Raw genomic sequence first — 20,952 nt, forward strand, 5'->3', positions numbered from 1 at the left:
GAATATTATAAATGTGCAGATATATACCATGATGAGGTAGTCCAAAATAAATAAATCAAACAGCATCATCTGCAGAAAAACCTGTGAACAATATTTATTAAACAGAATTGTTAATGTTTGTTACTTTGTCAGACTTAACCGTTCTTGAATATTTCTGTTAAGAAAAAGGTAAACAATAAACATAAATAGCTACAAGCAACAAATAATAGTTTCTGATAAACAAATATGTTTCTGTGACAATATAATGAAGAGTAGTTTTCTTTTGTTGACTTGTGATCTATTGATTGGACTGCTTTTATTATATTTTGGTGATTTTTAAGTTACTGCTAAAAAGATTGTTCTTAGTTAAAATGGCTGTAAATTTCATTGTTGCTTAAAACTATTTAAACTTTACATTAAAAATAGAAACATTTAAACAAAGTGGCCAAAAAACAACTTGTCACTCACTAAAATTATCCACAAGAGGGAGCCACATGAAACGTCACACAGAATCCATACTGTGTTTTACTGTGTAACATATTCTTACTTTAAATTCTTTAATTAAATACTAATCATGATTAAATCGGCCCCAACAAAGAATTTCAATCCTGTGTCTAGAACATATAATGATATGTACATTTGTATGGACATGCATTCATTGCACTCAAAATCTTTTTACAAGTGTGTGAAGTATTTCTGCCGCTCCTAGTAATTTCACTAACATTCACACCGATCCTGCAGGTATTAATACGAGCTTTCTTGGCGTACCTGCGTTGCTGCAATATATTAATTCAGACACATAAAAAGCAATAAAAGTTCTTATTAACGACACAAAAAGTTGAGTAAGGAGTGAGTGAGAAATATCTACAGCTGCCTACACATGCCTGTCAGAAGTACATCCATAAACAGTTAACACATTAACACATGCTGAGGAAGAACCAGTCTGATCCAACAAGTACATTGTTGAACCAACAGAGTTTCGGTCCAGTTCTGCAGTTCAGACCGTCTATTTATGAGCTTTCTGCGTTAAATGGTCAGTAACAGAGCGCGGCAAAAAGGGTTTTCTTTGGCTCCACCAAGCCATGAATGAACGCTCCTCTGAGTGTCATTCAGTCCACCCGCCCCGTCCAGGTTCAACATCAATCCCAGTCCCAATTTTTTATTACAACTCATCTCATCTTTCTCCAGATCACATCCTAAACCACATCCTCAGTGTCCGTTCCATCACTTCCATCTCTTCTGGATCTTTTCCGCCCTTTGACCCTTTCTCAGTCGGCTGGTGATTTTGACACGGCCGTGCCACTGTCTCTGCGATGAGTGCCGGCCTTTGAAAGAAGCTCATCTGGTTTCCACGGCGACAGAAGCCAGACATGCCAAAGAGTCCAGAGGAATGCCATTTAGTTTTCCCAACTAAGAGCCAGGGACCTATTTTTGCCCACTGAGTGGAAGCTGTGGTCTGTTCCAAGTCTCCTAATCAATGATACAAATACACTGAAGTGAAAAGGTCGCCTTAAGGTTCCCAGGCTGCTCAAATAGAAACATACTGAGATACTAATGAGATAAAAATGGACCAAATTCAAAGAATATTGCAAGAAAAAAGGCCCAAAGACACAAGAAAATATAAGTACTGTAAGCTGTCGTGTACAAATGAAAGACCTCTAAGCGGTGGGAGCTGACTTTTAGGGGTTAGAAGAACGAGGTGCATTGATCCTGAAGAATTCAGACAAATACTGAGTCAAGAAATCCAACAAAAGTGTTTAAAAACTTTCACCCACTATCTCAGGGGTTCCCAAACTTTTCAGCCCCACAACCCTCAAAAAACAACGATACCAGTGATTTGTGACTTTTTTATGTTTTGTTACAATTATGGCTAAAATATGCCATTTTAAAAGTTTTTAACATTTTATTTGATTTCTGAAAATCATCCTGCGACCCACCCTTGCTTCCTCGTGACCCCCCCAGGCGGTCCCGACCTCACTTTGGGAACCAGCGCTTCAGTAGTTCCAGCAACAGAAACGCCTTTAGAGCATGTACACTTATCTCTTAAAAAGATGGTGCCAATATTAAGAGTTATGAAACTTTGATTTGTGTTTACACATTTGACCAACTTTATTTTCATCATAATTTAAGTCATAGGCTGAAAAATGATCAAACAATCTAAAAATATTGAATCAAAAACATGATTAACTAATGATGGCGACACATTTTAACCTCACAAATACTCACTGATGTTTCCATTTGGAGAAATAAGATGACAAACTCTGTGTTTGACTTGAGAAGACCAGGTGAGTGATATCAGCGTCATATAATGTGCACAGTTCCTCTGTTATAACCACAAATACATGAAAAGGTTTAAGAGAATAAGTGTGACGGCTTTACTACCTCTTAGGAACGTCCCAGCTCAGTGTGTGTGTGTGTGTGTGTGTGTGTTTTTAAAGGGTTGGAAATATTCTGACAAAACTTGCAACTTACAGATCAGAGGGACCGTACAACGAGGGGTCTGTTCAGTGTCACGTAACAACACTGTGACGTTGTCATGGCGACCACGGAGCGATGGAAACACCTCCTGTCTTTACCTGGTGTGCTTCGCTCAGACACATTATTCTGCACGAGTGTTGCCTCCAGAGGACGGCCACACTCAGACCCTGACATAAACATTAACCAGCAGTTTCCACGTTTTACCGGATCAAACGGACAGAGAGAAAAAGTGACTATAGAGAAGTCTTTTATACCAAAAAAAAACACTGGTGTCATCTCTCCATCTGCGTACGGATGTCAGACATGAAGTCGCATATAAATGTGCCACAGCTGTGAGAAGCCGTGATGGCGTGAGTCAACGTGTTTTCTCACATTTGTAAGATTTACAGGTTAAAGTTTTCTCGCGCTGGCGTGAAACAATTTGGCTCCGTGATGATGACGACTCTCCGACATGCAGACATTTGTAACAGGCATTAAACGGGAACATCGGCGACCGCGGTCCACCGTGTTTTCATGCCAGGCAGATGTCACCCGGGTGTCGTTCGGTTTAACACATCGACACGCTCAGTGGACACGCAACAAACAGTTTCTGAAGAGAAGGTCTCTTCTATAAATCGCTTGTTTGTATAAGTGTACTGTATTGTTGACGTGCCAACTGAGGTTGTCCGGTCATCTGATTAGGATGCACCCTAGGTGCCTTCCTTTGGAGGGCACGTCCAACCGGAGAAGACCCAGAACCTGCTGGAAGGACTACATAGCCCATCTAGCCTGGGAACGCCTCCTGATCCTCCAGGAGGAGCTGGAATGAGTTGCTAAGGCGTAAGGACCCAACCGATAACCCAACCCAACCTGAATCACCCGATATTTCCAACGCCAACCATGCCAGTGATTCATTCATTGATTCATTCTCCCCTGGACAATTGTCTGTACAAACTTTCAACAACAATCCGTCCAAAAGTTGTTGAGATATTTCAGTCTGGACAGAAAAGGTGAGTCAACAGACCAACGTTAGTCACTAGAGAGAGGGGGGAGCACACCTGAGTGTGGCTCAGCTCATCTATAACCACAACTACGAACGCTAAAATTGAACCCAACACGTTAACCACGCCCAGTGGGGGAGCATGGAGGTACAAATATCTGTGACTCCGTCACTAATTTTTCAACATCTGCTGCCAGAGTCGTGTGTGGCTGGTCATACACCACTGAGCTCTCAGCATGTCTTGCCCGGCCCAGACAGTCTCAAAAATAATCAGTTGTCTAACATTGTACGTTAACGTGTGTGCACGTATGTGTGTGTGTGTGCCTTCTGTTTCCCCTGGACTTCTTCCAGATGTCTATCTTTCTTGACATTTTACATAAACAAAACACAAATTGACCATCAGGTGCGCGAGGACTCATGGGCATCGTGTGTCTTTAAGATGTTGTTTTTTTGCTGAGTCAACCTTCGTCCATCCGAGGAAGCCGAGGTGTCGGCTACCTGCGGTTTACACGAGCTGCAATCTGCAGAATTTCATTAAAACCGGAGCAGCTGTGCAGCCTGAACAGATGTGTTAGGAAAGAATGAAGCCATCAAACTTACAGCGTGTTAAAAAATTAACCCCGGCTTCCTTAGATACACCCTAAAAAAATGTTCTTGGTAAGTTTTCTGGAACACTTTGAGTTCTCTGGAGAGAAATAGAGTTGATGAGAGTTTAATAATCTCATTCCTATTATGAAGAGAAATTACAGCGGCCATGAAAGGCCCCAAGAAAAAAGGTCTTAAAGCCGGGGTTTCGTTTCTACGTGGGCTACTGTGGAAATAAATAAATATCAAACCTTAAATTAATCATTTACACTAAATTCTGTGAAGAACTTGATAATAAATTGTTCTTTGAAGAACCAATATGTAAAAAGTTCCTTGCAGAACTACTACTACTAGTACTACTAGCCTACATCCTTAAAAATAAAGGTTCAAGTTGTTGATGCCATAGAGGAACTTTTTTCAGTTCTGCAAGGAACCTTTTACCTATTAGGTCTTCAAAAGAACCAGTTGCTGCAGGGCCAACTTATATAACCAGTAATCAGTATAACAAAGGACATTTCAAAAGGAAGAAAGATTATTAAACATAAAAAGGTTCTTCAAAGCAAAAGCTCTGCAATTGTGACTTAAAGAACTCTTTTTTTTTTGGCATTCCAAAGAACCTTGAACGGCACAAAAAGGTTCTCCAGAGAACTTATCAAGAGCTAGTTTTTCTAGGAGTAAACTAAAAACTAAAGAGTTCTTCATGGTGATGCCATATGGGAACTGTTTTCATCGGTTCTTCAAAGTTCATCCCAGAATTTAGTGTAAATAATATTTGTCCTCAAGTTCATTCAAGGTGCAATATATAATCATTTGAATTTGTTTATGTATTTATTTTTACAACTTTTTTCCCCCATCTTCAATTCTCCAAAGAAGGCGGGCACACTAAATTAATTAGGTAGTTTCAGAACTGATGGAGGAATCTATTTTGAAAACAGGCTCATGAGAAAGTCTTTAAATGCTTTTTAAATTGCTTATTTATCGTTTATCGTGTTTTCTGTGGCATCAGCACTCCTATAGTGATAAAAACACCATTACAACTGAACTCTGAAGGGAAGCTTCGCTTTAGTTTCAAGAGTCAAAGAGAAATTAATGAATTATTCATTCATCTATTTCCGTAAGAAAAGCTGAGATGTTGTTATCTTTGTGGGGAAGTTGGTGTAATTTGCATCTGACACTCAAAACAAAAGAGACAGACAGAGATGGAAACACAGTGACAGAGCTGAGCTGACGGGACAGGACAGACGAGCTCACACACTTTTTCATGCATCAGACTAAAATGGAAACGTCAGCCGTGCGTCTCCAGACACATCTGTCTCTCCTCTCTGTCTCTCGTCTCAGTGTGTGAACAGAGCGTCTTCTTCTTCTTCACTTCCCTCTCTGCCTCATTTCTTTGGCCTTTTGAAACTTTCGGAAACATCCCGGTTCACTGACCTGAAGCCACTCGGCGACCTTGCAGACTGCTGTGGGGGTCAGAAGGCGAGACCGTGTGTCTCTTTAGACCACCTTGCTAATGGGAGCAGGGGAAGATGTGAGAGGACAGAGTGTATTAACCACATTCTGTGCAAAGATTTGCACAACATGCTTGTGCTTTGAGTTTGTGCACCTAAACTACTCTCTCATTTGGCTAAATGATGTCTTTAAGTCTCTCCTTCTGCTTCTAACAGGCAGCCTGACCAAAAGTTAGTGTTTAAATCCCACTGAACATGTTTGGAAAACCACTCTGCTTTCCTCCCTGCACCGCAAACCATTTACAAATTCAGCCTTAAGCCAGCAGCTCTCTCTCTCGGCACTCAATCTTGGTAGAAGTGCCGTGACGTTTTGTGGTTTCTCAGAAAAAAAAAGAAAGAAGGGGGGAAACATTTGCAGCTCCACGGCTCCCTGAACGCAGCGTTTTTATCACAAAGCACACCTCGTAAAATTAACACCTCTTCAACTTGTGCTGCATATGTCCTCGTTCAAACAATACAGCTTCTCCACACACACACACACACACACACACACACACACACACACACCCACATCTGTGCAGCTAAATGACCAAAGTGTTTTCTTTTATTCGTGGTTTTCATTAGGTCCCTTTGTCCCTGTGCATTCCTGAAGTTTGCTGAATAATGTGTACACGAGGGTGCAATGTTGTGTGCACAGTACACTCACACACACGCACACACACACACACACACACACACACACACACACACTACACTTGTGCGCAGGCTCGGCTATATTTAAGGGTCTTCTGTAGCACCTTTCACACTCTGAGGTCAGCCCAGGGCCCATAGATAGATAGATACTGTTCAGGCATCCAGTAGCAGCATGCAAACGTACATTAAATGAACCTGAATTTAAATTCAAATCTACAATATTGAACATCTGCAGAGAAGTTAGACTTTTGCACGGAAATGTGCAGAGAAATTAAATAAAACATATAACACCTGTACAAATAGAAAACTATAAATAAAAACGTTTATTTCTATGAAGCAGAACTACAAATGGGAATAAAGGACTATGTGCAATTAAATGAGGCTGTAGACGGATGAGTGGAAGTCACAGCATGCAGCAGAGGTCGTGCAAACAGAGACAGATTCTGTCCTTTGTCTGTCGTCCCTCCTGCCATGACTGAGATCTGCTGTAGGGCTGATGTTCAGAGGGGACGAAGGAGTTCTTACATTGATTTTATACCACGATGCAATGCAAAAGATCGATAAGGAAAAGATGAAACTGTCTGAAATAATGAGAAAGGATGAATCTGTAAGTGCTTGAATGAAGAAAGAGAGAAAGTGAGGAGCACTGAAGCTCTTTAAAAACTTATTTAACACATTGTAATATGTGTTACACACAGGTCTCTGAATATAGAGCACACAGAGCAGAGCACATAACATGAAGAATCAGGAGGGGAGAATGGCAGATCTTTGATTTCTGAATCGAAATGGATCAAAATATTTCCCCTCTACACTGTTTTCGTTCATAGTCGTGCAGCTAAAGAAACTGTGGTGTCCGTAAAAAACTAACACCGACCTTACGAGCCACCACGTCTATTCCTCAGCTTTAACACCGACCTTACGAGCCACCACGTCTATTCCTCAGCTTCTACGCTCCCTCTGGATATCAGATCTGATGATCATGAAGACTTCTGAATTTAAGAGTCACGGTGACGGACAAGTCAACTCACCGATGAGTGATATCAGAGGAAGAGCATCAAACAGACTCAGACCGCTCAGAGAAAAGAAAACGGTGTTTGCTCTACAGTCTCTTCTCACCAAACTGCTGCTCTTGCCCCCATCACACACATCTGACAGTTTGGCTTCAGCTTTCTGCACACACACACACACACACACACACACACACACACACACACGCAGACTAACTAGTGATGCAAGAAAAGAGAGCTTGACTTCAGGAGGATGACGTGCAGAAATGATGCTACCTCTGTGTCCATATTTAAGAGGCCTTTCGGGTCTCCTAGCAACCCAAAACAGCTATCAAAGACATTTAATTAACGTATTTTGTTCTGTTTAAAGCTTTCTAAGCTGAAGTTTGATATGTGTGAAACAAAAATGTTAAAATAAACCATCAAATTTAAAACAGTGTGTGAAACAAAAATGTTAAAATAAACCATCAAATTTAAAACAGTTATACATTTTCACCATGTTTTCTTGCCAACAATGAAGGAAAACTTTACTTTTATCACGGAGCAACACTGGAAACTGTCCAACAATTCGTTTGTGGCAATAAAACATCTTTCATACAGACGTAGGAGAAAATACGGTGAGAAAAGGACAGGGCTTACCTTTTTGTGAGCGGCCGTTTATGGGGAAATAATCACTGCCCTCAGACCAGCAGACAGAATAGCAGGCAGACAGACAGAGGGAACCCTGGGATATGTGCTCATAACAGACGCACACCTTGTGGACAACAGCTTATATCTGCTGGAGGGTGGAGCCACTCGGGTGGGTGGGTTGGGTGAAGGGGAAAAGGAAGGGTGGGATGGTGGGATGGAGGAGACTCGACTTGAGAGTAAATATAACCTCCCACAAAGTTATGGCATAATTTATAGCGGCAAAAACACGCTCGCGTCCCAGTGCTGAGCGCCCACAGCGGATGACGATGATGAACGGGAACGTTTCCCTCGTTAGACGTCGTGATCTGCCGGGCCACTGTGTGCAGTCAGAAGTGTAAATCATTATTGTTGTTGAGCCCAGACACCTGTCCTGACACACACCTGGGAAATACAGACACAATTAAACATTTACAGGCTGCATAACTCATATTTACAGCATATGTATGAATGTACACAGCACTGACACATCCACCACATGGACCAATCTGGGGTTCAGCATTTTGCTGAAGGACACTTCGACGTGCAGACTGGAGGAGTCGAGGATCTACACTATACGGACAAAAGTATTTGGCTACAACTAACTTGTTGGAGGAGGAATGATATCTCCAGTAAAGGGCCATACTTCCAACTTTGTGGCAACAGTTTGGGGAAGACCCTTTTCTGTCCATAAAGACCTGGTTTAATGAGTTCGGTGTGGAAGAACTTGACTGGCCCGCATAGATACCGGCCCTGACCTCAACCCCCATCGAAGATCTTTGGGATGAACCGGAACCGAGATTGCGAGCCTGGCCTTCTCGTCCAACATCAGTACCCGACCTTATAAACGCTCTAAAGTATGAATGGGCACAGATTCCCACAGAAACAAAATCCCTGTTGGTATAATTATCACTTTGTCTATGTAGTGTATTATTCCTCTTTATTTAAGATTTAATACTCAAAATATGTGATAAACAAAAGAAAATATGTTTTTTCTGCCGTTAAACTTCAGATTTAGCAGTAAAAATATGTAATGAACCAAAGAAACACGACGATCTGGGTTTATTTACATCTGATACTCGTGTAATATCACTGAAGTAAAACTTTAGGACTGTAACTGAAAGCAGCAGTTATTATTTGAGAGCTTCTTCCGTGGGTCAGCGTTGCAGCTACACCTGACGTAGCAGCAGCGTGAAGCGTTTAGTCAGCATTAAACGTGGTTTAAAAGGAAGCACTGAGTCACATCCGTGGACTAAAAATACTCTTTTTCTTCTCTCTGAGGTTCTTTGTTGCTCTGTGACGCCGAGACACTTTCCAGGGCAGTTTTGACACCTGTCTACAAAAACTTCAGCAGCTCTGACGTGTCCGGCCTCGACTCTCATACAGTACGTACACACGGCGTGACTCCGTTTGCGTGTTTTCTCTTTTTATTTCCTTGCTCTGCTGAGTTTTAGATACAGAACAGAGGCCGGCAGTGTGTCTCTGCCTTCAGGGTGGTTTAATACGAGGGATGGAGGGTGCGTGCAGCTCCAAACTGACACGGTGGTGTAAAAGGGTGGATGTCCTGTTGGATCTCCGACAGCCAAGTGTCAGCTTAGTCAGCTTACTGCTCTCGGTGATGATCCAACTTTTGGTTCCTAGCACAGTAGAGACAGTTCTGTTGTCTTCTATCTGAGTGGAAAAACCTCTGACGACGTCGTCCTTCGTTAACAAGACGAACCGTTGCATCTGTCAGCTTCATGGCTACGACACGTGCACACCCAATGAAACCCACAATCCTGAAGTCAAATACTAAAATACAGTTTTCATCTGTAAGCTTGTAATTGTTCCCCGGCAGCTCCACTCAAACACAAAACTCATATAAATCCAGCACACACACACACACACTTGGGCACACACTTTGAGTTGTGGTGTGAAAGGTACACGATAGCCAGGGGGTAATGAGTTGTGTGTGTTTGCCGTCGTGCTTCAATTCTCTTCCTGTTCCATTAATGAAGCCTCAATGGGGCCTCACCTCCTCCTCACCACCTCCTCGCCACCTCCTCACCATCCGGCTTCCACCTGTTCTACTCTATGAGAATCTTATCGCCCGACTCGGCGGTTCATTCTCAGCTCTGCAGAGCTTTTTAGCATCTTTTTATTTAGTTTTACAGCAACTTTATGATTAGTTCTTCACATCATGCCATATCCTGCATCAAATAGGCAACAAGCTGGTGAAGATAGTGCAACATTTAGCAGCTAAAGAGCCAGATTTGATCCCTTTAGGAGCTGGAGGAGAACAAAACTGAGCTAAAAGGAGAGAGAGAACACTCCAAATTAATGCTATAGGTGCAACTGTTTTCTTTTCCATATCAACTTTTTTCCGTGACATAAGGTGAAATATTGCCAGCGTCCACCGGAGGCTGGCTCCAGAAGTTAATCAGTCTCCATAAGTCCCCATGTTCAAATGTCCAACTTCACAGCAGAAATAAACATGTTTACAGCCTGGTACAAAAAACAGTTTTGGTCTCTGTAGCTAATTTCCCCGTTCATGACAACTGTACTGAGGGTGAATTTATATACAACTCACCTGTTCACATTATATTAAGGCTTAAAGTTATGCAGGATTAAGAGCGTGGACGCTTTGAGGTAGGTGTCGTTACAGATGGCTTGTTTTTGAGCCACCAGGCTTTATTTAACCTGCTTAAGTCACACATACACTATCCAGTCTTTATTCTGTCAGTGGACTTATTACAAGAACAACTTGTAATTGTGATTTAGTATAAAACATGCAGGATTGTCCTGGAAGCCGCGTCTCGTTCTGGGTTTTCCGCGATCATCGCGTCGTTGAGCCGATGTGGCGCCTCCAACAGAGCGGCTCCTCGTGTGCGCTCTCCACACAGTTATAACGGAGGCAGGAATGCAAATGTAGTGAATTAGGTAGTAAACTTCAGGTTTCTCTAACTTACTGCATCACATATAGATCATACAAGTTTGTTATTGCTGCCGCTGTATGAGAATGAAAATTCCTCCCCGCTCGCATATTTTGTGCGCGCTTACCCAAACACAGTATTTCACGCAGCATGTACTATAGAGTGTCTTTGTTTTCCCACCAGCTGGCACGCCTCCTCTGCGCCCTGAGAAAGTTTATGATGCGTATTATGTATGACATTGTCCAGAGCCCCCGATGAGAGTCACACTAGGTATTTGTGTTTTTTCCCTGAACGAAAACACTCATTTGCTCGTACTATAAATGCCGCTTATCAATAGTCAAAACAAGTAGATGGCGTTCGGACAGAAGACACAGTGTGTGTGTCAGTGTGTGGAAAAGTGTTCTTATTAGATGTGGCAACTTACAGAGCAATCTGTGACCAGTCTGCCATTCATCACTGTCTACGTCTTGCTCTTAGTCCCTCCGACTTTCACAGACCGTTTTGTGACCTCCGCTCTTCAAACTGATGCCCAGAGAGTCCCAGCAACTCGCTGTCTCTGTTTAAATGTCCAACCCCGGGAACTGTAGATGCATTTTTTATTATTTGCACAGCTGTGAGTTTACATTTTACAGTCATAAAAGCTGGAGACAATCGGCCCATCGCCACAGTAACTCGCCGTAAGAATCTGTTTTTAACAGTTAAAGAGTTGTCCCGTCGCATATTCCAATGAGTTTACGGCATTCGCAGAGTTTGTAGTAAGGGCTTCCACATTCCTTTGCTCCTTCTCTCTTCACCATGAGGCAATCCTGGAATTTGCAGTGCAAACAGGAGTAAACGTAAAAGTGTCCGTGTCACCTCGACCGTAGGGACAGAGGGCTGTGGAATTTAGACCGAAAACATGAGCGATGTGTTCAACAATCAGTTTAACCGACACGAGAATGACAGACTATGCGCTGCCGACCTGTCAGCGATGGTTCTTCCCATTAAAAAATGCATAATTATTATTATTTATGTCCCTCTTGCCAGATTGTGATCTCACACTGAGCTAATATTTACCTGTTCATGACGTCGCCTATGGGAGTCCAGCTACTGCAGGGGGACAACAAGTAAATCAGGCTTATACCTACAATGCTTTTCAACAAGTGTGTGATCAGCTTCTTTCTTTTTAGACTTTTACTATTTTGAACTTTTGGCCCGGTGCCCAGATCAGTGAACCTTGACCTTCCTTCTCTGACCCCCGTAGGTCAAACCGAGCACCACCAACAATGCAGGGCAGTAGACCAAGAAACTTCAAACTATGTCGAGAGTAAATAAATCCTGAATTAATTCACAAATCATGCCACGGCAGCACACCGCGTATACCTAACTCTCACCGTTTTGAACCAGGCTGAAAGATCTCAACAACTGTTGGAGGGACTGCCGTGAAAATTCCTAGAGGAATGGATCGGATCCAAAGCGGCAACCTCCGTGAAGAAAGCAGAAATAAACATGTTTACAGCCTGGTACAAAAAACAGTTTTGGTCTCTGTAGCTAATTTCCCTGTTCATGACAACTGTACTGAGGGTGAATTTATATACAACTCACCTGTTCACATTATATTAAGGCTTAAAGTGGATTTTGTTTCAAGACTTAAGAATCCAGATCTAGATTTGCTTTATTTTGTCTTTTTGCAAGATAGCAATGCTAAAACTTGAAATATCTGGACTTCTTTTAAGATAACCTGTTTCAAATAGGCAAAAATATTGTTGATTTCTTGAAGCTTTACATCCTGGAAAGTGTTTTTCGCGTTATAGCAGCACCTTGCTACATTGCATAGTCGTCATACTCACTGATGGAGTAGTTCCTGAACAGAAGGCCTCACAGTTTTTCTCTCTACTCTCTGATACCTCTTTAAAACTGTGTATTCGCACAGTGAAATATACAGTATGATCATTATTTGATTACCTTAATGTTAGTTCAGTCCTGCCCCGTTCATCACAGGTTACGATGACCGCACTGTCGCAGCCTTCAGCCCACACCTGCTGCACCAAGAGTGGGTACTTCTCGTTTTTTTGCCCCCTACCATGGGTCCAGCAATAAATCATGGGGTTTTTTTTACGAGTCCCCCGTGTCACTTCAAAAATGCTCCTCTCAACACTAACAAGTCCAGAGGTTTGTTATTCAGTTTTTTAAGAAAACAACTGCATCGCTCACACAGTGGTGCTCCCAGGAGTTTGGACCACCACCACCACCTCCACCCCTCTCTCACAGACCTCCACCCCCATGAAACAAATGCCCACTGTGGAGTTTAAAGAAACGAGGCATTCCAGTGAGGTCAGAATCCCATAACCTTTACTTTATCTCTAAATTGTCAGCCATCTGTCATATGTACAGTATTTGTATCTGCTGGGTTAAGGACAACACAAACTCGATCACATATTTTGGCGAATTCTCCCAAAATGGAGCCAACGTAACCGTCACAGGAGGCTCCCATGGCCAGTCATCGTGACCCCGAACACCACTGTCTCCACTCAGTCTACCCATGGACTTTGGCTAATGGGACAAGTAACACACAGAGCCTGTGCGGCCCACGGTCATGTGTTCATCCTGCTGCACATGTGTCCGTGCCTCTGAGTGAGTACTGGGCTTATTCAGCTTTGTGAGTTTGCTGTGAATGTACGGACGGCCTCGCACACTCCCCCGCACACAGCTGGCCTATACTGAGACTTAAGTCTTCACACAGTGGTGTTGACCCCACATACAGTCATATATATATGTAGACTGTATATAGGCGTGCACATGCACAAACACGTGCACGGTTTCTCCTCCATCGTCACACGCACCCACAATCCTTTGCCTCAATCAACAGGTTGTAACATTCCAGTCTCTCACCTCGGGGGTGTCCACGCTCAGTGATGATGACGTCGCCAATCCGACACAGACGGGCAAGTTTACAAGGTATGGGGTGGAGATTCAAAAAGGCGCTCTCTCACATGGGTTCGTATAAAAAACGTTGATTCATCAGCAGCTTATGAATCAGTCTCACATCTGTGTGTTATACAGACCAAGCAGCAACCTTCAAGGCTGTGAATGAAGCCCAAAAAACTTGAGTCAGTCTCCGTAAGTCCCCATGTCCAAATGTCCAACTTCACAGCAGAAATAAACATGTTTACAGCCTGGTACAAAAAACAGTTTTGGTCTCTGTAGCTAATTTCCCCGTTCATGACAACTGTACTGAGGGTGAATTTATATACAACTCACCTGTTCACATTACATTAAGGCTTAAAGTTATGCAGGATTAAGAGCGTGGACGTTACAGGTGGCTTGTTTGAGCGACCAGGCTTCATTCAGCCTGCCTCAGGTCCAACAATCCACGTCTTTGCTGATTTTTTAGATTAGACTTAAAACTAGAAGCAGGGCAAATATCTAAATTTAATTAATGAGCACATTAAATCTCAGGTTGCCAGGTTTTCTGTAGAGAGACGGATGTGAAAATGGATGTATAGTAGTTTTTCCTCCTAATGCTCAGAGCCCTAATGATGAATTCATTGTGCATACGACAGCATTGGAGCCGAGAGTTGCATGTACAGTATCTGCCTCCAATCTCTAATACTGATTTCTGACATTCTTCTCATGACTTTAGAATCGGGGTCATTTTTAATTGGACCAATATGCAAGCGATTCAGCAAGAGGGTCATTGCTGTGAAATAAACCCCAAGAGGGTCAATCTGCATCATCCTGTCGAGGTTTATTTCACAATAATTACACATTATCACATGTGGTATACAGAAATAACAGACAGTAGAACGCCTTCACTGACCAACAAAGTCGTGTAATAAAATAATTAGAACTGGGAGATCCAGATTTTTCTAAAAGCTCTGGTACTTATTTTGAAATGTTTACACAGACGTGGACGTTTCATATCAGTCAAATTCATGTTTACAGTAATTAGATGAAGATTTAATGGATACTGACCTGGACACTTATCTTCTTCAGACACTTTGTCATTGCAACCATCGATCCCACATTATGTCTTCTTTCTATTGTGGCGCCTCCGAACATGTTTTGTTATTGTTAAAATCTTTATGGGAATGTAAAGTCACACCTGCCCCACACACTCCCTCATCACACTGGGCTACGATGCACAGCTTGGCAGAGAGACAGAATCATAAGAGTGAAATACTGCGAGACATGTCAGAGGGAGACAGACAGTCTGTAGATGCTTGTCATATCTGATTTAATGGTGAGTGTGGGAGAAACAAGTGAGTGATGGATAAACATATTTACCCAGTAGAGGAGTGTACGAGGTCATACATGGACAGAGAAGTGAAGTTTCTCTGCTGTTTGCTTGTAATGAACTGATTTTTCTGTGTCTTCAAAGACGCCTTAGATTATCGTATGACCACAGAGGGAGAGGGCGTGATGAGATGGATTTAAAAGAGAAATGTTTGATTTTGTTATGAATCTGAGGAAGGTTACAGACAGATCTGGTGTTTTTATCCATCTCTTAAGCTTCAGTGGATGTTTAGGCCAAATGCTTTAAATTTCTTTAAGCTTCAGTGGATGTTTAGGCCAAATGCTTTAAATTTCTGATATTTCTATCACTGACTGTATAAAGAATGGATAGTGTATGTGTGATTTTTTTCCGAAAAGCTGTTTTGAAGCTGAAAATCTGTGGCCACCGCCATGTTGGTAGTACTTACTCCTTCTGCCTGATCCAAATCATCAGCGGACCTGAGGCGGGACGAATGACGCCTGGTTGATCAAACAAACCACCTGTAACGACACCCACCTGTCAATCAAAGCGTCCACGCTCTTAATCCTGCATAACTGCATAACTTTAAGCCTTAATATAATGTGAACAGGTGAGTTGTATATAAATTCACCCTCAGTACAGTTGTCATGAACGGGGAAATTAGCTACAGAGACCAAAACTGTTTTTTGTACCAGGCTGTAAACATGTTTATTTCTGCTGTGAAGTTGGACATTTGGACATGGGGACTTATGGAGACTGACTCACTTCTTCTGGAGCCAGCCTCAAGTGGACGTTAGAGGAACTGCAGTTTGTGGCTTCATTTCACTGCCCCGGAGGTGGTTTCTACTCACGTTTTTGCTTTATTTGACAGAGACAGCTTAAAAAGTGACAGGAAATGTGGAAAGAGAGAGATGGGGAATGACATGCGGGAAAGAGCCACAGGTCTGAGTCGAACCCTGGGCCGCCGCGGCAAGGACTGAGCCTTTGTACGCGGGAAGCTAAACGACACCCTATACTCATGGTTTATACACAAATTGAAACTGCGTATAGAAACAGGAGGATGGAAACACTCTTTATGTCCCTTCAACTTTCAGTGCATTTTCAGTGATTACCACTGTCACTCATGCAAAGTTTGATATTAATCAATCAGACTTGTAACAGATGTAAGAGATGTAGCTGAGTTTTTCATATGATGCCGACTCTCTATACTCTCCATACCATTGGGTTAAAGGGTAAGGTACTGGGCCATAAACACAGGTGCTTGCTGAAGGGCATTGTGGGTAGGGTATTCTGCAGTGAGGTGTTAGTATGTGTGGAATGCTCATAGGACTCAATGTTGACCTGGGACAAACAGATAGCATGCTGGGATACAGCATATGGGGAGAGGACAGCAGTGGCTTCGGCAGTTTGCCATGCGTGCTATGTGGTATTCACAGAAATGTAAGCATTTGTTTTGTTTGCTTAGACCCTGAGGAACTTTGAAACTTGAGGAAAAGTCCACATTTCCAACAGAGACAGCAGCAGAATGATGCCTACAGCATGGATGTTATGATGACAGCATGGGAAGATGTGGAGACGAGCAACTTAAATTCAAATTCAGGACAATTTTACAGTTTACAGCCGTGGTTGGCAGAATTTTACCGTCATAAATACAGTATAACCTTTTTTACAGTGAAAGGATATTAGTACTTCATGTATACGGTTGATGTTTTAGTCCGTATTTTAAAGTAACTGTAGTTTTTATGGTGAAAAACTGCAAAAGACTGTAAAATATGTCATTAAATATTACAGTGTTTTGCTGTAGAGTTAACAGTCTCTAATGTAAAATACGTATAAATAAAGGTTTTGAAATGTGACTGTGTTTTACTGTATACATATGTATGCCATACATTTACGGTCTTTTGCTGTCATAGTTTGGCAGCTTTTCACTGTAAAATCTACATTTTCTACAGTGTATCCTAAGAATAACAAGCATATATGCATTTTGCACTAAAAAAGAAGAGAAACATCTTGTAAGTGATCGGGTAATGGAGAATAATACACATATCAATCTTCTCATTAATGCATAATGAAAACATTCTGACTTCATCTGGTTGATAGATGCATGCCACGTGGTGACGATACAACCGAACTGCACGCGATAAACGAATTTACAAACTCCGAAACCAATCCACGCGTCGTGGTTTCTGTCATCGGGGCGCTCACACAAAAGCACTGTTTAATGTCTGCCCTGTGACTGAAAGCACATTGAAATAATCTGTATAATGATTGTGAATGTTGGCACTCCTGGTAGCACGAGAGAACACTTAATGTACAGAGCGCAGTCCCAAATGGCTCATATATTAGGCGGTCTGTTATTCCATCCTACGCACACTGTTGCCATCATTAAATGTCAAACCACGGGCTCTGACATGGCAGGCGAGCATGCCAGGTATAATATGCTTGAAAGAAATACAGCTCCAAAATGTATTTTCTAAACTGTGACATGGAATAATTTGTTTTGTCGCAACTATTTGGGTTGCAACCCCCCCCACCCTCTCCTTAGTGTGAACAGTATCTGGAGTCTACTGTAGAAACATGGAAGAGGACCCCCCTCTTCTCATTGTAACGTAACAAAAACTCTTATTTTTAGGTGGATATAACGGACGTTTGGTGACCACTGTAGTTTCTTTTTCATGCTAGGAAGAAGAGGATGAGGCCAGGGAATCACAATCAGCTAGATGCCACTAGATCTGGTCTTTTGAGTGCATGTAAAGACAGAGAGGAGTGTGTGTGGGTACATCATGTCTCTGCCAAAGAAAAAACCCTCTCTGGTTCTCAGGTCCTGTAAACACTTGTGACCATCCTCTTCACAGTTAGAGTGCAATCTCACCACCAAACCCACAAACTATTTCTCATGGGAAAGTATCAACAGATGCAGATCACTCAAAGGTAAAACCACAATATGACACAAGTTACAGGAACATGGAGCTCGGCCTGACTTGGAGCAGACGCTGTTCGAGATCAGGCCAGATTTATTGTATATAAACTTGGAGAAACCTTCATAGACCAGATTGATTCTCTGATACAGAATTAGTCAGACAATCTTGGCAAAGACGTGAAGCTGAATGAAGCCTGGTAACCACCAAAACTGTTTGTACCAGGCTGTAAACATGTTTATTTCTGCTTTGAAGTTGGACATTTGAACATGGGGACTTATGGAGACTGACTCACTTCTGGAGCCAGCCTCAAGTGGACGTTAGAGGAACTGCAGTTTTTGGATGAGCCTCCTGTGCGACACCGTGTGGTTTCTTAATCACTCTCTATCAATCACCGATGTATTCTTGTTCTTCTAGTTGCTACTTGGGAGACCTTACAATAAAACCTACACTGTAAATAATGTGTAGTGGAGCTTCTGTGAAATATATATGTAAACATGAGACCACACACACACATACACCAACGCAAACATGTTCCATATACAATACAGTGGGGGAGCTGAGTGCGGCCAGACGGACCTCCTACAAGTCGACCTTTGAACCTTCAGAAAGTACAGATATTGCAGTTTATTTATTCTGTCTTGGACGATGAAACACCCATAAAATATGCTTCTCTACCCCCGTTAAAAACTGGTACCAGAACAAATCATATGACCATTTATCCCATAACTGAATCGTCCCATTCTTCTTCTGAAGCTGATTAAACGTGCAGAGTTAAAGGTTAGACCAGAATATCTCCTAAGAGGTGCCAAGGAGATGAAACCTTTTCATTGTGTGTGTGTGAATAATGAATGAATTTGGCCTGGAAAAGTTTACATGGGGTGCTCATGCAGAATGAGAAAGAAAATACACAGCACCACCTGGACGAGGAATGTGTCCAGAGAGCCGAGGATGGATCCTGACAGACAGACAGAGCTCGACCAGCTCAGGTCCAAGGGAAGTTCTCTGGGCCTTGAACCAAGACGAGTTATTACAGAAGAAAGTTTTTAAAAAAATCAGCTCCTGTCGTGGATCCAAACCAGAACCACAGCTCGTGAAACTCTCACCTCAATCACATGCTGGGTGTGCGCACGCATTAATAAAGACCGAGAGTCCAGAAAAACAGAAACATGTGCAACAATGTAATGTAATCCACGAACAGCACAAACTACAGCCTGAACAAATAAACGTGTTTCTGTTTTAACAGTAATTTCACAACAAAATCATTTTTTCAGTAACCGAAGATAGAAACCATGTGCAGGTACAAGTATTCAAACATAAACATGGATATGGCAAAAAGATTCAAAGTAAATTCATTAACAGTTATTTTCATCAGTGATTAATCTGTGGATCAATAAAAATGTCTAAGAGAGTCAAAAAAGGCTGTTAACAGAGTCTAAAAAAATATAAAAATCCCAAAAATATAATAAACGATATACAGAGAAGAGCAGAGAAATAGATGAAGCTGGAACTGGAATTAATTACTCACCGACGATGAAGTGAAGTATTAAACAAAACCACTTGCGTATTTACAATGCAGAAAATCTTTAAATCGTTTTATCCTGTTGGTATAAAACATTGAAGAGTTAAAGTTTCTGCCTTTTTTTTCTTACCATGCATGTTGTGGATGGAGCGACTGATTTACGTGTTTGCGTCCTCTGTATTTCTGTTCAAGTGTGTATAACCCTGACGGACAAACACAATTTGTTTAAGCTGACAATAAATTCAGAAAAGCAATTTAAAGAAGGAGAGAGAGAAAGGAGAAAGGAGAAAGGAGGAGGAGGAGGCCAGAGTATTTCATTCCTTTCAGTCTTAAATGGCCAACAGTTTTAACTGTGATGCCACAAACCTCTGAAAAAAGACAAAATACGTGGCTCTGCATAAATACAGTTTGTGGCGTTACAGTATCATTTTTCTTCCTGAGGTCTCTGTTGTGACAACAAAACTTTAGAAAGTCACTGCACCCGGCCAAGAAAGAGTCCCGCAGATAAACCCCCGTAAAACTATTCATATGTTCGTACATTTAAGCGTTTGTAAAGATCATACAACATGATACAATTAGATAATTACAGCTGCATTAGCTGCTGTTACAGTAGCTATAAGGTGCATTTAAAATCATTAAATTTTCTCAAAAATCAACAGTGGGCCTTATGTATTAATTCTGGTTGTGTTTACTAACCTCGAACCGATTTTATGTGGTACACGTTACCGTAGGCTACCGTAGTCAGGAGCCTCGCAGAGTAATACGGACGGCTTTTTCCACGAATCTCTGTCCCTATTGATCTACGACTCCATGCACGCCCATCTCACCGATACTGTCAAAACCCAAGTGACACAAACTAATTCAGTGCACGCCATCATTCCGGGTGGATTAACCAAAGAACTCCAACCGCTAGATATTGGTGTCAACAGGCCGTTCGAAGTTAAAATGCGAGCTGCATGAGAGCGTTGGATGACACAAGGCGGACACACATTCACAAAGACAGGGAGGCAACGCTGGGCGAGTTACGCCACTGTCTGCCAGTGGATCGTGGATGCCTGGGCTAAGGTATCAGTTCGAGCTTTCACGAAGGCCGAGATATTGTGAGTTAGTTGAATAAAGTTCGACCTATCTGACACCGTTTTGTTTCACCTGTTGCGCCTTATAAGCCGATGCACCTTATGTGTGAAAATTGACAGGAGGCACCTTATAAAATTGATATTGCGCCTTATAGCCCGAAAAATACGGTAGATCTTTGCATCTTTTATGCTAAGATAAACTAATCATTAAACGTATAGATATGTGGTATTGATCTTTTAACTTCGTCATACCACTGTCTACAGCATAGCAGTCCGTTCTATGTCTTCTTTGTGTCTTTGCATGTGTGCACATGACGTTGAATGAGCTCCTTGTTCGGTTGTTTATTAGCGTGTATTCCCAGTGATCATCATTTACAGTGGCCCCTGCTTCGGACGCTCTGCTGCTGATTATTTAGTCTTCGGATAGAAAGAGCTTGTTTCCAAAGTTCCCGTTG

The 20,952-nt window shown here is 42.1% G+C and overlaps 1 protein-coding gene across 3 annotated transcripts in view; it reads right to left on the reverse strand.

Annotated features, from left to right (window-relative positions):
- The window catches only part of col8a1a (collagen, type VIII, alpha 1a), a 33,290-nt gene that overhangs the window by 4,351 nt on the left and 7,987 nt on the right, over positions 1 to 20,952 (reverse strand). Inside the window, exon 2 of one of the 3 annotated variants that reach the window (XM_027291076.1) lies at positions 15,430 to 15,502. The exons of 1 other annotated variant lie outside the window; for it this stretch is intronic. The gene's annotated coding sequence lies outside the window, so the exon portion shown is untranslated. Of the gene's footprint in view, positions 1 to 7,808; positions 8,241 to 15,429; positions 15,503 to 20,952 lie in introns of all 3 variants that reach the window. One more of the 3 variants, XM_027291075.1, reaches the window with a different exon arrangement.

The sequence above is a fragment of the Larimichthys crocea genome, chromosome XVIII (assembly GCF_000972845.2).
Source record: "Larimichthys crocea isolate SSNF chromosome XVIII, L_crocea_2.0, whole genome shotgun sequence".
Classification (NCBI taxonomy): Eukaryota; Metazoa; Chordata; class Actinopteri; family Sciaenidae; genus Larimichthys; species Larimichthys crocea.